The sequence below is a fragment of the Poecilia reticulata genome, chromosome 12 (assembly GCF_904066995.2).
Source record: "Poecilia reticulata chromosome 12, P_reticulata-male-v2, whole genome shotgun sequence".
Taxonomy (NCBI): Eukaryota; Metazoa; Chordata; class Actinopteri; order Cyprinodontiformes; family Poeciliidae; genus Poecilia; species Poecilia reticulata.
In genome coordinates this window covers 13,684,648-13,700,344 of record NC_088841.1, presented here as the reverse complement: position 1 = coordinate 13,700,344, position 15,697 = coordinate 13,684,648, and the positions used below count along the sequence as shown (strand labels likewise).

At 35.5% G+C, this 15,697-nt stretch overlaps 1 protein-coding gene across 14 annotated transcripts in view; it reads left to right on the top strand.

Moving 5' to 3' along the window:
- The first annotated feature begins 4,873 nt into the window (after positions 1-4,873).
- The window catches only part of znf618 (zinc finger protein 618), a 46,817-nt gene continuing 35,993 nt past the window's right edge, over positions 4,874-15,697 (top strand). For 3 of the 14 annotated variants that reach the window (XM_081613461.1, XM_081613457.1, XM_081613463.1), the window contains exon 1: positions 4,875-5,525. The gene's annotated coding sequence lies outside the window, so the exon portion shown is untranslated. The other 11 variants (XM_081613466.1, XM_081613459.1, XM_081613458.1 and 8 more) reach the window with 8 other exon arrangements.

The following is a 15,697-nucleotide window of genomic DNA, read 5'->3' as shown; positions in this document are numbered from 1 at the left end:
ATTGGATAACTATAATTAGCATTGGCAAGGATGCAGCTGTAATCAAATTCATTCTGGGCAACAGAGGCTTGTGTGTTTTATTCTTAGTGTCCTCCTCAGCCTCTCTAGGCTTCTCATGCATACACAAATGTAGGAGGGTTAGTCATTTTCTACCCTATCATAACTATAATTACAATAGGTGTTCTTGTCTAATCAGGTGCTCAGAATGTAAGTGTAGGGATGGCAGGTCAGCCTATTATGGGCTTCTTTTGTGGGCTTTGTGCTATATTCATGGTGTGCAATCTAGTGAAGAGGAAAACAACCAGCAGCCTTTGATTAAATGCATGCTGCCTTTGCAAAGAACATGACCAAAATGCTATAAAAATAGAAAAAGAGCTACTCGTACTATTGTGTAATGCCTTTTTAGAGCACAACAGGCTAAATGTTACGCTTAGAGATTTTAGAAATATTTTTTTAATCTATAAAATATATCCCTCATCACATAAAGTGTGATAAAGGTGATACATCTATAGAGAAAAGAAGAGGATAACATACTTGTATGGCTGTGATATCATCAAAGCTATTTTTTTTATCATATCTTCTTACTAACATTACTTAAGACAAATTAAGAAATCACATGATTAATCATGTTTGTAATATAAATTAAAACATGATCCTTTAATGTGACTCCATATGAAAAAAACGTAAAACCACATCTACTAAATTAGTCACAAAATAACTTTATATCTGTTTTATTAGTCATGTTTTAGCAATGAGATTAATCTGTTTTCCCTCCTACACAGACATGGAAGAATTTTGGTTGAATTTGTCAAAACGTGTAATCAGGTGTCAAGGTCAACAAACAACAGCCTGGATCACTGCCTACTTTTACTTCTCTGAGGTCAACCAGCAATCACTGTTTTCCTGGACCAACAGGAGGACCCTCTTCATTGGAATGGACAGTTGCATTCAATCCTGTCACATTTGAACTGGTAACAGAGATTAGTCAGAGGTTGCATCACTGTGTTTGCTGATCTGTTATAGCATGTGCTAAAATAATAAACGTTGTCATCTTTGTGTTTAGCTTAAACAGGGTTATCAGATTTAATATGTCCGTCTAAAAGAAACAAACAGTGTGTATGTGTGCCTCTTGTCTATATCCACGTCATTGTTGCCTTCAGGTGCTAAGATGTTGGTGTGCTTTTACGACTTTGCATAATCCTTGAAATTAACCGAGGTTCTTTTGTGTTTCTGTTTGTCAAGAATTGATGTTTTATGGTAGTGGAGTTATATCACCGTTGAGCAGCATATTTCAGTGACATGCTTTGCTATTTGCTAACCTTCACAAATCCCCTGAGGCTTGAATTGCCTGTTCAATTTCTCAGTAGCAAAAATAAAGTTTAAAATCACAAAAGGTCATTACTATAGAAGCTGGTTGTTCACAGAGTGCTGAATCCAAGCATAGTTATACAAGGTTGAGTGGAAGGAAAAAGGTGTGGTAGAAAAAGTTGTTTCAGCAACAAGGAGAACTGTTAAGAAAAATTAATTCAAGAATTTGTGGGGGCGACTCAAGGAGTGGACTGAGGCTGGAGTCACCGCATCAAGAGTCACTACGCACAGATGAATCCTATACTTAGGCTGCAAATGTCACATCCCTCGTATCAAGCCACTCCTGAACCAGAGCCAAAGTTAGAAGTGACTTACCTGGAACAAAATTAACTAAACTGTTGCTGGGCAGTTAAATTAAACTTGAATCACTTGAAATTAAATTAAAGTAAAGCTTGAATTTAGTTTGGAAATCAAGGCCCCAGACCCTGGAGGAAGAGTTGAGAGGCACAGAATGCACTTTGCTTGAAGACCAGTGTGACATTTCCACAGTCAGTGATGTGAAATTTCACACTCTATGTGAAATAAGTCTACCTAATATACATGTATTAGTTTTGCTTTCTCAAATAAGTGACAAAAAATGTAACTTTTTCACACTATACATACAAATACATAAAAATAAATACATTTTCAGATTTTTCTTTTAGCACAGCGAAGAGAAACACACCTTTCCAATCTACATTTGTGTATTACTTTGAGTTATTTTATCACAAAAAATTAAGTACACTGAAGTTGAGGCTCTAAGATGAAAATGTGTAAAAATTCAGGGAGTATGAACACTTTTGAAAGGCGGTATACCTCACAAAGTGGGATAGTGATAACTCCAGAGTCTGGTGCTACCGTGTCAAATATTACACACAATTAAGGCCAAAAGGACAACTTTGGTCCCAACATGAGCAAACGTTTAGCTTTATCTCGATGCTTTTAGTTTATTAAGTTTAAAAAATTATTAACCGTTGTCCAACATACTGACTGCAATGTGGAATGTTCTAAAGAGGTAGGAAATATTTACCCTAAATAAATAACTTCACTGTGCAATGTTTACACACCCTAAAGCTGCAGCACAAGTGGAGTCATAAAGTCAGGAGATTTAGTTATAAAACAATATTTGTTATAAATTGGTCAAAATTAGCCATGATATGATTGTGATCATACAAAAGCCGCCCCTAAAAAGTTATATAGATAGGCCTCACTTTAGACATTCAAAATGCGCAGAATTCTATAAAATGTATTTAAAATGATTGACAGGTGCACATTAAAATGTGATTTTCTTTCATCATGAAATGGTTGTAGACTGAAATCAATTATTGAAGACAATGAAGAAAATAAAAACTATGAAAATATAGATTTCTTAGAAGTTTATATATGTTAAAAAAATCCCTATGTGCCACAAAAGGAGATCTTTTGTAAGTTGTTGTGATATTCCAATCAGTTATTTTTGTCAAACTTTACAAGACCTGAATTGTTTGGGGAATTGCCACCTAATTTATGTAAAAGCTCTTGAGCATCCTGCCAGGGTACAGTGGCTCTCAAACCAAAGTAGGTCGTAAAGAAAAAATAGCCCATTTGTTGTCAGTACCCCTCACCTGTTGGTTCCTCTGCTGCTTCTAGGAAGATTTTTCAAAAACTAGGCTGGGAGGAGGTCAAGACAACCTTGAGCTCTGGAAAAAAGGGAGAGAAGATAGTTTTTTTTATATATATAGCAACACAGTGACATCTGCTCATTCCAAATTTTGAAGCTGCTAGACATTTTAACAATATTCAGAAAACAGTGAATACCTGAATTCTCTCTCACTTTTTATTGGTGCTCAAAATAAGCAGCTTTGCAGTGGTATTCATTTTTTTCACATTTTGTTGCACCTAAGCTTCATAATATTTTATCAGGATTTCATGCAATGCACACCAATACCAAGTAGTGGATAAATATAAAAGGAAATGAGAATGATACACAGTTTGCCACCCGAACTGTGTATTGATATCTTAAACTACCTGCAAATTTCTACAGCATAAATCTCGAGCAACCTAATGTATTTTTATAAAAAATAAGCCTCCATGCAACACTTTCAATCAGAAGCATTTAAATAGTCTTGCAGATTAACAACACAGAAAGAAAGCAGTAAAATGTTCATTATGACAGTTTGATGACGTTATAGGATAGCATTTTACTTTAGATCAAAATATCTTGTAGCTGGTTTGAAGGAACAGAATTGAAAATACTTTTTTTAGAAAAGGCAGCAGGGGGTGGTAGAGAGCAAAAAAGACAGTGTTTGTAATAGATGGGATCACTGGCAAGCAACCATCTAAATTTGTGTGCTCCTGCCCTCTGCTGGACACAAATAGTGACTGCGTCAAACGTTGGACATAAACAGATGGTAGATTTTAACTGAAGAAATAATAAGAAATTGCATAAAATATAAATACTAAAAAATGATGGCACATGACAAAACATAAAAACATTCCGATAATAGCAGAAAGAGCAATGAAGATAAATCAACTATTTTTCATAACAAACTGGAAACATACGTCAACATTGCATAGATTTTCAGAAGTAAGAGTTGCTATAATTATTTCAGAGCGGATGCAGAAAAATAAAACGCGAAGTAACAAGCCATAATAATCAATTACGCCCACATCATTCTGAGCAACATTAATAGCCCTGCACGCTATCTGCTTTTATCTCCTTCACAATTTTCAAAACTCTGCTTGATAAAGTGCTTTTTCATTTTCGTATAAAGGGCACACTTAAGAGATTATTTTCATTTATTATCCTTTATATATGAGCTTGGCTGCGTTTATAATGTTTCTTTGTCATGTTTTGTTTCTTATTATGACTATGGCAAAGCACATCAGTGAGTAAAACAAAATCTAAAAGTACGGGAAAACAATCCTCCCAGAAAAAACAACTTAGATCAACTCGGCATCTTAGAAAGCATTTTTTGCAAGTGATAAAACAGTTGCCATAATAATAATGCAATGTTACTATTTATGTATTATTTACATTTGCATTGATCTGTAAATTCAGATTTTAAAAAGTCATATTTGCAGTTATTATTACTATTATGTTCATACTATTACATAAAATCTGTATTAATACTGCAGCAAATAATTATCCGTAATTAAACTGAATATAAAAAACAATACTTACAACGCTGTATCATACCTCTTAAGACTCTGCGTTAAATCTAATTCCTAAGAAATAAATACTGCAAACATATTTTAGGTTAGATCAATATTAAATATCAAAACTTGTTGGTCTCCAAACAACAAACAAACAAACAAACAAACAAACAAACAAACAAAAATTGTAAATTCTTCAAGAATGTGATTTTGAAAAGAGAATTTGTTGGCCAACAAAAACATGCACTGAAAAAAAACGTAAGGCAAACTTGTGCAGTTTGGTTTACAGATATAAGCAATTATACCTAAAAAATGACAATTGATTGTCACTTTTTTGTCAAATTGGGCTTTAAGAGCAAACACACATCATAAAACAATACATTTGTCTAACGGCTCGCTTACATGGTGTTAACTCAATGTCCAATTATGTTTTTTTAAGATTTGGATTACATAACATTACATGAAAACTGTATCAGATTGACTGTTTATTTTCAACTAGCCGTAGATTTCTAATAAACTTTCATCTATTCGTTTTTGTTCGGGTTTTATCCTCTGCGCAATTTCTAGTCCCCTTTTCCCCCCTGTGCAGCTTCACAGTTGGCCAACCTATTTTTTTCTGTCTCCATCCCAGACTTTTTTTTTTTTTTCTTTTTTTCTTTTCATGCAGGCTAATATTCAGGCCGGCGCTGCAATTTCAGAATCTGCCCTTGTATATGGCGGACGAAAATTTCCACAGGAGGAACCGCAACACTAACCCCCTGTGCTCAGCACAGACGGAACGGCTCGACGAAGCCGTCAAACCCCTCGAATTCATTACTCAAATACGCCATCACGCTTTACTAAAATGTAACGTAAGCGGGTCGCAAGAAAGGGAAAAACCGCTATGGTGAAATTTTTTATCATTTGGAATTTCTCATAACTAATTCAGAATTTTTTTTTTTTTTTTTTTTGAGGAAGCAGTTTTTGTGCCGTCACCTCTGGTCGGGGAGGGAGGATTTTCTGGAGCAGTAGCCTGTTTCGCATGAGCTGCATCGCATTTAGAGGTATGTCAAACCACTGTTTTCGTTTTTTTTTTCAGATTTAAAAAATCTTAAATTTCAGAAATTTTTGTTGCGGATATCAAGTTTTACCCTCCTCTTTTTACACGACAAACGAGCACAGGCAGCCTCTTTGCACTACTGTTCGCCTCTACAACCAGGTAAATGGCTTTTTAGCAATTTGAATAATCTGTTGATGTTATTTTTTTGGAGGGGTAAAATTTTTAGTAATGAAGTTGCAGTGAAACTGCCGCCGTGTCGTTTGTGCAGCTAGTTTTGCGCGCACGTCCGCCCAGGTAAAAACGCCGTTATTACGATGGAGCAAGCCGGACCAGGCGAGAGTGGCAACATGAAGGACGATGAGGGGAGGAACAATCTGAAACACAAAAACCTCCTGCAGCCATGTTTTGTGAATTTTCCTGCAAATTTGAGCAGAGCTCTAGAGTTGCCTTTTCTTGCCGTCAAACAGCACTACTGCTACTACCGCTGTGTGTTTTGATGTCTCATCGTTCGTCGTGGATAAATGAGAAGAAGACGAAAGCGTCCTGATTTAAAAAAAAAAAAAAAAACAGTTTCGAAATGTGTTTTTAAAGAAATATAGGGTTTAAAAATCAATGCGCCAGTGGCGCCACCTGTAGGTAGTCTTTTTTTTTTTTTTAGAAAATTAGAAAATGTAACGAGACTGGTTGTGCGACTTATTAACAATAATCAATTTTACATTTCATTATTATTATGAAATAATATTATTATTGTTGAATAATATTATTATGATGTTTTGTAATGCTTTCATTTTTTGTGTGAAACAAATGTATAATTTTAGCCCTTTCAGGTATTTTCATATGAATTTCCTAATCTTGAAAGCTTCCTAATCTTTCAAATCTTTGGCATCTACAAGTAGAAAACCATAACTGCTTGCTCAGTTATAAGTCTGTAATATTTGCATTTCGTGCCAATGGAATTTATTTGCAAAGATTGACGCTGTGTAGACAGGGGAAAAATGTATCTGAAGTGAACTTTATAGCACTGGAAGAAGAAAGGAACATGTCAGCATAATTTGAGGGCAGGAAAAACAATCACAACCAGTGCCTGTACTGTTTATATTAATCCTGCAGACGCCAAACAGTTTTCCCATCTTGCACGGCTTGCTTTTTATTTTAATGTGAGGGGGGAAACTGCAAGAGGCCATTTTTTTTTTCTGTGGGTGATTTTAATGCTGACCTTCAAAAATCTTTATTCATTCAGTTCCGAGAGCTTGTGGGGGAAAATGTATGGTCGGTATGCAAAATCTGAGTGTAAATTCTGACCTTTGCTTTAAAAGTCTAATCAAAATGCAAGAGTTCTTGTTTGACTATGGAACTGCAAAGAGGCAACCACTGTCATTCATGAGTTCAATAGAGTTAGTGATAAGAATGTTTATGTGACGTATGCTTATGAAAACAAACAGTAGGTCATTAAACTCTTGAGAATAAAACCAAGTCAACTTTGGTGAATTAAAGTTTAGATGCATAAGAGAAAACCAAGAGTTTTGATAGTTAGTAAACTATCTGTATTATGATATCAGTTGGGCTAGCTTAACTCTAAGGCATATGAATCTACACAGAAGTTATTATAATAAAATTAGGAGGATGATGTACTATTACAGGGATTCCCAAAGTTGAGTTCAGTACTTCATTGGGTGTTGCAAATGTGGAGTCTTTGGGTGCTCTTTCTTTAGCAATTAATGTAAATAACCAAAATGATTGCAATGGCAAAATGATCAAACAAGCAAAAAAAAAAAAGTAAGGAAATATGTTGGTAGTTGTTGTTGCTTGTATTGTCGTCACACCTCTTTTTAATTCCCATACCAGTAATGAGTGCATGACACAAATATACCACCATGTCAACTACAATATCGCAAAGGACTGTTTTGAATGCAGTAATTGTCAGCTAATATATTTTAAGTCTGAGGAACTTCATTTTTTTTCTTTTTTTTTTTTACATTAATTTAAAATTAGGTAGTGTGACAACAGCAGATGCTCACACCAGATACAGGTTGCATTGCCCAGTAAGCTAAGGGTCTCGTGTGTGATTGAAGCACCAATGGGAAAAGAGGGGATGGATGAAAACGGGCGTATATTGTAACTGATATAGTCATCACAGCTTTTATCACTCGTAATATTTTCTAGTATCGTGCTGCCCTAGTCTCTTCTGCTGTTATTTGTGGCATCACAATCATTTGCAGAGAATAATCCAATGCGTTTTCTATAGGTAAAAGTATAGAACAGTGCTGGACAGTTATTGTATTTTACCAAAAAGAACCAGACAGACAGCTCTTAGTGAGGACCCAATCATTTCCTGAAAACACTAGTAGAAAAGATGTCTTCTTCAAAATAAATGCAGCATATTCAGATTCATGTAAAAGTTTTATGCACGTTTGATTGAGAATTTTCAAGCGCGCTGGTTGAGAAGATCTAAAAGGGCTTTTCCACTGGGAAATCGCGCACTAACCAGTTAATGTGCGGTTTGGTTCTATCCCAGGTAGTGAGCTTTTCCATTATACGGTCTGTTCCTCAGTACAGAGGGCGGGCCATGAGCAGCAGCAGCTGTGGTTAAGACTTTTCTGATGTTTACAGCGACAGTCATCAATGGAGAAGGTTGTGGTTCTGATGGACTCAAATAAACCTAGATATTTAATTTTGTCTTATAGAAATTCATTGCTGAAGACGCAGATTATTTTGCAATACAAATATATGTATATTCTGGCACTTTATTTTATTTTTTGAAATTTGAAACCTTTTGGATTCAGGTAAAGATATAAACCAATAATCACACAAAAACTACAGTTGACCACAGCTTCAGTTTTTGTCTTTTCTTTATTGCTGCCCGTTCTTCATATAGACAAGCTGTTAGCAGGTTTGCTAAATCACTGTCGTACCTCTCCAAAACTTAAAGCATGTGTTCCTAGCGCTGCTCTTGTTTAAACTCATATTTACGCTTCTCCGTACTGAGCAATTCTCTGACAACAGACAGCATGTCGGCGGTGTATAGCTAAACTATAGTTTTGAGTTTGCCGTGCGAGCCAGTCAACGGATGCAGCCAGCTGTCAATCAGATTGCTTCGACGCAGTACTCGGCTAGTACTACCCCTGAAGCAGGTGTGAAAATCTTAAAACAGCCACGCAGAGCTGGACCAGATCTGCTAATGGAAAATAAGGAAAATTAATCTGGCGGATCGGGACCGAACCGGTTGGAGGCGGTCTAGTGGAAAAGCGCCTTAGAGGACGTGTGGTTTAGAAACAATATAAAATTAAAGTCCGTTTAGAATATTGGTGGGCAATCCCAGTCCTCAAGGGCTGGTGTTCTGCAACTCTTACAGGTCTTTTTGTAAGTTATGCCTTTTTTAAATGGAAATCTTAACATTCTTCACTTAAAAATGCACCTTTAAGTTGAAAGGTAAACAGCATTCCTGCTTGTTGATACTTATATGAGGAAAAGCCGAGCTTAGACTGGGATCAGTGAAGTCACTAGTTTAGATGAAGAGGTAAAACTTCTCTTTGGTCTCTGAGAAACACAAGATGGTGGAAGATTAAATCACTGGCCTCAGGGTAGAGGTTTTGAAACATAGTTGCTGCTCACATTGTCATAAAGTTGGTGCAGATGGATCAGGTGTCTGTTTCAGGAAAACAACAACAAAAAAGAGTTTGTGTTTTTCTTTTTAGCAAATGCATGATTCCAGATTTATTCTTAAATATGTGGGGAAAAAAAATCATGCATACTGTTAAGCCGAATGTTCTGTTTATTTCCATAGTGGCATGTTGGAAATGTCTGAAAAATGGCTTCAGTTAAATTAGTCTCAGGGGATAGGTTTTTAAGGGCGGGGAGTACTGCATTAAAAAATTCTGTACATTCCGCACATTTTTTTTCTTCCTTTGTAAAAATGAACCTTATTGCTTTCATGAATAATGCATATGGATGTTCAGTTGCTGCAGCAATGAAAATTAGGCCTGTTTACGTGCTGTGGTTATATACACACAAGCTTTTTTTTTTTTTTTTTTTCCCTCAGCCATTTCTAGAGGTAGAGCAGAGCCTGAGTAGCTTTTCTGAAAATACAAATTTTCACCAAAGCAAATCTCATTTCTTTGAGTGAAAAGAGGAGGGGGGAAAAACTCCCGCGGGTTTAATGAATCCATAAATCACAATAGTGCCAGGTTTGCTGCGGCTGCGTCAGCGCGCAGTGTAATTTTGATTTTCATCAAAAATTTAATCTGCCAGCCTACAAGGGTTTAGCAGCAGTCCGGATGCAGCCCTGAATTTCTAATTTTAGGGGCCTGATCTTTCAGGATTTATTTTTGTATAATTCAACACTGCTTTTCAATATCTCTTGTTATTAAATTTTAATTCGTGGCATTAACATATAGATTGAAAAGGTTTTTATGGGTTTTTTGAGTGTATGCTGATGGAATTTTACTAGACGACACAGTTTCTTTTTCCAGAACATCCCATGTGTGTATATGTATGTGTGAAAGCGAGAGACAGCGGTGGCGGAGTTTATCCATTTCTTTGCATTATTGCTTTTTGAAATCGTTGGTCATACACCATCTCGGAATATATTTACTACAGAGGACAGAGAACTTTGCATTTGATTAAAGAAATGGAAAATGCAGGCATTAGTGTGAAGCAGGTTTTGGTGAAGTCCAGCTCCTAGTCACTCACTCTGCTCTGGATAATATAAACATGCAGTCAAAGCAGTGATTGAAGTGACCCCCCCCCCTCCCCCTCTGCCACCCCTCCCTCCTCTCTCCTTTTTCCCCTGTTTTTGCTGATTCCTATTTTAATCCCTCCAGAGTGGAAACATTTTTATGAGCGTTAAGCAAATTTGTATTTTATATTTGGAATCTTTTTTTTTCCAGCCTGTTAAACATGCAGAGCTTTGGGACTTTAGGTCAAGCAATGCAATTTTGTAAAAATGAGAAAACCTCAGCAATTTAAAAACACAGTGATTGATTAACAGAATTATTGTGCAGAAACTCGCTTAGTATTGCCCAAATATAGGCTGAGTACTTTGCACTGAATTTGAAGCAGAGTCCTGTCCTAGAGATGTTTTTCATACGTGTAACCTTATTATGTTGTAGCCCAAGAAAAATTTACCACATGATATTAATACCGAAGTAAACGTGCACAGATATGTGAAAATGAGGTTTTGCGAATCTGAATGTAACGACATAAACACACTCAGATGTCTATGTCGACATTGATTTTGTCTTTTGTTTTTAAAATGCACACTAAACAACATGAACATTTTCACATTTTGTCACATTGCATCCATGAACTCCAACATGTATTGGTAGGATTTTATGGGACAGACCAACACAAAGTAGTGTGTTGAGAAATGAAAGACAAGAATATATTGTTTTAAAACAAACATGCTGAGGAATAAAAATCTTAAAAGTGTGGCATGAATTCGTATTTATCCCAGGTGAGGTAATATTTTGCTTCCTTCACCGTCAGCAGCAGCAGTGTTTAGTTGAATTCTTGCCTTTACTCCGGAGATTTACTCTAGCACACATACATGTTTTGATCTGAACATGTTACTTTGTAAATGTAGATTTGCAAAACCAATAATCAGATCTTTCATCTTCACAATTTTGAGTTTTTGTATGTCGGTTTATAACCTATCACGATATACAGGAAGAGGCATGAAGCCGATGTGCATCTGGTTTAGATTTTCTCTTGCCATCCTGCTGTAGGCTACGGTACACAGGCCGCCTCAGACTGTAAGAAAACATAGGCCAGATGGCAAATTTTGCATTTTGGCTTTAATTAGAGGAAAACAAGCCACATCCAACATTTTATATACTAATTTAGAGCCTGCATTAAAAATGGTACTCGAAAAAGGTTGCATGGGTGAGAAGGGGAGTGAACGTTTTCTGAAAGGAAAGCGTCCTTGGCATTATTTATCGTGATTTCAAGTGACAAAGGAAAGATTAAAAAAAATATCTTTATTATTTAGCCCCAGGAAAATGTGTTGCATAGTTCCTCCCACAGGTCATATTCATTAAGAGAACAAATCAAAAACCTTTTCAGTATTGATAAGTGAATGTTTGCTCAGTTTTAGGCTTTCTAAGGAAAAAAAATCAATAAAAAAAATTCTATCAGACTTTTTGAATTTTATGATCAAAATTATTTGATGCGATTTAGCATATACTACGTTTAAAATCCAGGCACTTTTATAATTTATGACTATGTTCCTCCAGGAGTTCTGGGTATGTTTATTGCTCATCATGGTAAGAGATCTTGCTCCACACATCACTGCACTTGGACAGAACAAATAAATGCAGGATTTTAAAAGAAAATTAAATGCTTTGTTTGTTTGATTTTTTTAACCTTAAAAAGTACTCATAAATAACTACGAGCATTGGACAAAATAATTACGTTTTTTTGCACAACCCCTACACAGAGTTTGTCAGACATTGCTTTCAACATTCTTAATAACCATAATATGTACTAAACACAAAAGAGTTCTGCGGCTGCAGTAAAGGGTAATGATATATGCCAACATAATATTTATGTAGCAACATGCTTGCACTATTTTACTGTTTCAATGAATTAAATAGAACATTCTAAGTACTTTCCTACCTATAAGCCATTCTGTACCTTAGAGTTAACCAATTTATGTGGAGAGCTTTGAAATGATTAATGACAAGAGTGACCAGAAAGAAAAAAATAGTACCGGTGGTCAATCTGTTTTCAATTTAATTAGGAAGTTTCTTTGGTCTTTCCCTTTTTGTTCTTTAATGAACAATTTTGCCTTTCTGGGCCCCAAACAGTAATTTAAATGAAACCATCTGAGAAGGAATGTGGCACTGGGTTAACTGGGATGCTTTTGTTCAAGTACAAGAAGCATGACATTTTGCTTTGTGTTGTTGATATATTTAGATAGATTTAGGATTTTTTTAGTCCTAATTTTTTTTAGTGGTCATAAGCAATAGTTATCTGCAATATCTTATGGTCCGTTGGATCTTGACTGCTTCTTTAGCTTTGTGTTTGTACTTGACCTTAAATCATTCAAGCATTAAAAAAACATAACTCAAAGGATTACCCATTATTGTGTCTACTAATGCCAGAATGAAAAACTTCAAAAACTCTGTAGCTGCATAAGAGAGGAAGGTTGGACATTTAATTAAATCAAATAGCTAGACTTGCTCTCAACAGACAGTTATGGTTTAGGGAGACAGTTGAGCAGCAGAGGCCCTTTAAAGGGAGGAAGAACAGCTTAGGGGGTCTTAAAATTTTAAATTTGGATATAAAACAGGTTTTATATCCAGGAAATAGAGTAAGTTTAGAGTGATTGTATTTCCAGGAGAACCTGAGAACCTGATCCAGAAGACTTTTCAGTTCAAAGGCAGAATCAGAAATTTATTTAAGCTAAATTTAGAAAAGTAACCCATAGAGAAAAGCTTTGCTTTTTACCTTAATTTAATATTTTTTGTGCCTTGGTTGGTTTGTTACTCTTGCAACAAGCACATGTTTTAAATGAAACATAAACATTTCTACAGATATACATACCCGTAAATGAAGAATGTGGTATTTGCTGTTTTTAGTGGTTTTCCTCATTTTGCATTCAGAATCTATGTGTATGTCATTCATAAAACTTGCTCACTTTGTTGTGGAAACCCACTCATTTTTTTTTAGTTTGTGACATTTAGCAGGTTAACCTTTTTTAGCTACAGTGCAAAACCTCATGTCTCTGTTTTTTGCCATTTTTGTTTTACTGATTGAATCACCTACCCTGGCAATAATTCACATCTGTGTGCTGTCCTGTTAGTATTTTCAAAAAAGTTTAGTTTTCATAAATATAAGGTTTACTATTTTTTTTAAATAGTAAATAAGTTCCCAGTAATATTCCAGCATTAATGACCAAACAGTTTTGCTGCAACTGTGTTTCTTTCTCCAATTTAAATTTAGACTCATCTTGTGCAAACAAGATGAGTCTATATTTTTAGCCAAAATGTAGCCTGATTCCAGGCTAAATAACACAACAGTTTATGCATAAGGTTCTAGTTACATACCTTTGTAGTCTGAAGATATTTTTTAAAAGTCTGTTTTCTTATAATGAAATTGTAAACTCAGATTAATGTCCGTGTCTTTATAGTACAGTCAGTGCTCTTTTCCTTTACAGTTCTTTAGATATTTTGAATAAATCATTCAATTGCGGGCTAATAAAGGCCTCATTCTCTTTTGCCTTTGAAGGACATAGTTTACTTGAGTTCAACTTTGCTGACTTACTCATACTGCTTTAAGATGAAACTAGATTTTGCATTGAAGTATTTTCATAAGCATGCTATGATCCCTGCCTCAGCAATATTTAATTCCTGAGTTTTGCCTGGACTCCCTTTCACTGGTTTGATTTGACCACGATCTGAACAGTCCTTGGTTTTGCTCATCAAATCTGTTTTTACTTTTAAAAACAAAACAAAAAAAATGTTATAGAAGTGGAATTTTGAAGAAAGAGATTAACTTGAATAAAGCTGTAAATTAAAATGCTGAAAAAGTGAAGTGCTGTAAATACTTTCCGGACGCACTGTAATCCCGACTAAATGGAAAACAGCTACATATGAGGTATGCATCAGTGGAAACTGAAGGATCTCAAAGTGGAACACCATCTTAAGAAAACACTTTTCCACATGACTGAGTGGGAGAATGTTGAACTAATGTTTTAATGTATTATGTCACCAAGACGTAAAATCTGGCGCCACTCTGTAAATGATAAAAGTGCAGCTCATTTTGCAGTTGACCCAGAAGACTTTTGAGAGGTCTGCCCACACGTTGTTTCAGATTGGATTTAAATGTTTTTTGCAGTGTTGAAATGCACAGAGGAAGTTTTGTGGCTTGTATTGCTATTGGGTTGTCTTCTGTTGAAAATCAACTATTACAACCACATATGGGGCAGTCCCACCAGATTAACATGCTTCACTGTTAAATCATTGTATTACATGATTACAAATAAATTGAGCTTACTTAAGTAACTCAATTTATTTGTAAAATGTATGTAGGCCGATGCTTTCAAGCCTTCACATACTTGAAAACATTAAGTATAATAAGTGGCAAGAGCAAAATTCATTATGAATATTTTTCAGTTGCAGTTAGCAAAAGGGCAACGCTTAAGGCCCTGTACACAGTAACGAGCACAGTTTATTTTGTAAACGATTAAGAAAAAAAGTGCATCCACAGAACAGGCTGCTGTAGTCGGTATGCCAGGCCATTTGGTGGCGCTGTAGCACTTTCAGAGAACGACCAAAAAAAAGCACCAAATAGCATCATGTCAGGCACAAGTTGGATAGAGAGATATGAAGTATTAACGTCATCGTTTAAAAAAGACATGACTTAAGAAAAGATGTGACTTGGATGGCCACGTAGAAACATGAAACTGGCGTTTTGGAATTTGTTCACGTTCGGACAATGATCATTTCAAAAATGATCATTTCTGGTCTACCGAGAAACCAAATCAATGCGGATGCAAAGCCTAAATGGCAAAAAACGTCTGCAGACACACCTAAAATGTCTCTGTGTGGATGGGGCCTAAAATTAAAATGTTACATGTGAAAAGCGAGTTAAATACCTACTTAAATATCATTTTCAAATAAACAAATTACTCTTGCAACAAGTTTGGTTTGACAATGCATAACTATTAATAAGAAGCAAGGGTAATTACTAATAAGGTTGTTGACAGAACTGGGCAATTAATCAATTAATCAAATTTGTTGTTCATAAAGATAAAATTTAAGAAAAGCAGGATTGTTTTTCACCAGAGTAGCCTTTCGGCTCCCATAACTTAGAGTGATCTCAGCCCACCCAGGGTCTGCCATCTTGTTTTTACAAGCATGTTTTACAGCTTGTATTTAGTTAGACTTTGAATTCAGGTCAACTCCCAGAAGGGATGATTAAGGTTTTGAAAATATTTTCTAACATTTGTAATTTCTTTTTAGAACAGAAAAAAAGTTGATTAAAATTGGAAATCAGATTGGTTATGAGATTTTATTTTTAAGTCATATTGTCAACTTTTTTTTCCCCTAATACCTGCCTATTGAGGCTTAGCATTATAGAACAAAAGATGAAGCAGTGAATTCAATGTTAAACCAACACAACTTACAAATTGCGATTTCCAGATAAAACGTGTGTATGTACATGTAAATCAGTACA